The sequence below is a fragment of the Procambarus clarkii genome, unplaced genomic scaffold, assembly GCF_040958095.1.
Source record: "Procambarus clarkii isolate CNS0578487 unplaced genomic scaffold, FALCON_Pclarkii_2.0 HiC_scaffold_131, whole genome shotgun sequence".
Classification (NCBI taxonomy): Eukaryota; Metazoa; Arthropoda; class Malacostraca; order Decapoda; family Cambaridae; genus Procambarus; species Procambarus clarkii.
The window spans coordinates 1508407-1510906 of NW_027189164.1; positions in this window are offsets into that span (position 1 = coordinate 1508407).

A 2500-nucleotide genomic window follows, 5' to 3' on the forward strand; every position below is an offset into this window, starting at 1 on the left:
TAGATTTACTCTGTATATATATATATATATATATATATATATATATATATATATATATATATATATATATATATATATATATATACACATACATGGGTGAGGTGATATGGTACCAAAGTTTTGGGTGAGGTGATTGACATTTACACAAGATAAAACACGAACCAATGGGAATAAAAACATAAGAATGGAAGTAACTGCAGAAGGCCTATTGGCCCATAACACAAGCACTTCCTCTTGATGCTTCTATATTGGTTCGGAGTCTTGAAGCTATATATATATATATATATATATATATATATATATATATATATATATATATATATATATATATATATATATATATATAATATATATATATATATATATTATATATATATATATGCACACAAAACTAAATAGTCTTGTTAGACAAATTGCCCCTATTAGAGGCAAGTTGACTAACAAGCCGAATGACTGCAATTGTTTTGAATTTGAGTTAAATCTAACATAGAAATGTAATCAAACCTAACCTAACCTATGCTAACCCAAGCTAAGCTAACCTAACCTAACCTAAGCTAACCCAAGCTAAGCTAAGCTAACCTAACCTAACCTAAGCTAAGCTAACCTAACCTAACCTAACCCAGCAATTCATGATCTTAATATAATACTGTTAATTGGATAAACCAATTTGGAAAGAAATGTTCGAAAATAACAAAATTAACTGTGCTTGTTAGGAAAATTGGGCCTTGCATACTTGTCCCAATAGTGTGGTTCTCGCTTTTAGGTACGACATAAACGTATACCTAAGTTGAGAGAGAAAAAGATTCGCACTCAAACATGCATATCGATTGCCAGTCCTGAATTCTGGGTAGATATTCGTGTCCTCCCTTTTCATTTACCATCATTTGGATACTATCAAAACAGCTCTGAGAAGGATAAAATGAATAAAACGGGTAGCTCACTCATGTAAAAAGGAAGAGTTGGGAAAGATCTCTCTCTCTCTCTCTCTCTCCCTCACCCCCCCCCCCCCCACCACCACCAATGATCCTGCTCTGCTAGTATATAACGGAACAAACCTTCCCCCCCCCCCACCCCTCCCTCCCCAATCAGAGTCCCTTTAAGCATGCGAGGATAAAAAATAGATTTCATAAGACCCAATGTGCTAGCTGATATCAAAACAATTTATGTTATCGTCTATTAAGCCCTTCAGTAAAAAAGTATAGGGACCTAATTAGGTCCCGTTTTGAGGTGGTGGTGGGTGGAATCGATGGATTAGCCAAGCTCTTATCCGCCGAATCCGTAGAGGGTACGACCCTGGCGCTTCAGAGCGTACACCACGTCCATGGCAGTGACGGTCTTCCTCTTGGCGTGTTCCGTGTAGGTTACAGCATCACGGATGACGTTCTCGAGGAACACCTTCAGGACGCCACGGGTCTCTTCGTAGATGAGACCCGAAATACGCTTCACGCCGCCACGACGAGCTAAGCGACGAATAGCGGGCTTGGTGATGCCCTGGATGTTGTCACGTAGCACCTTACGATGACGCTTGGCGCCACCCTTTCCGAGTCCCTTGCCTCCCTTGCCGCGTCCAGTCATGGTGTTGAAGTTGTGTGAATAATAAAATTTCGGCACGATTTCCCCAGACTATATCCCGTCAAGCGGACGTACTTGTAGCATGGCAACTCCTAACTCCTGCCTGTCCTTACTTTATGCTTGTACTCGAGCAGAAACACGGCTTTCTCACAACGCTTTCAAAACTGCAGTTGCCTACTCGTCTGTTTCACGTCTCTGTGAAATGACTTTTGCACAAATCCAAAAAATAGAGCAAAATCAGCGATAATAGTGTTTGAGGTGAGCTGCCTGTTGGCTGCAGCCAGAGGAAGGAGGGGAGGGGCAACGGGGTGACGTAGGCGAGTCGAGCAGCCAATGGCGCTCGAGCAAGCGCCTCGAGACGGCGTATATAAGCAAAAATTTTTCGGCGCCGGCCATCACAAACCACAGTTGTTCACCATGGCTCGCACCAAGCAGACTGCTCGCAAGTCCACGGGAGGCAAGGCTCCTCGTAAGCAGCTGGCCACCAAGGCAGCACGCAAATCTGCTCCTGCCACAGGGGGCGTGAAGAAGCCTCACCGTTACAGGCCCGGAACGGTCGCCCTGCGTGAGATCCGTCGTTACCAGAAGAGCACAGAGTTGCTCATCAGGAAACTTCCCTTCCAGCGTCTGGTGCGCGAGATTGCCCAGGACTTCAAGACCGATCTTCGCTTCCAGTCGTCTGCCGTCATGGCTTTACAGGAGGCATCCGAGGCTTACCTGGTCGGTCTCTTCGAGGACACTAACCTCTGTGCCATCCACGCCAAGCGTGTCACCATCATGCCAAAGGACATTCAGCTTGCTCGCCGTATCCGTGGAGAGCGTGCATAAGCTAAAACGACCACCCTAGTATACACCAAACTCGGCCCTTCTCAGGGCCAAAATATCCTTCTAAGGAGATTTCAGACATTCCTAGCATCAGTCATATGAA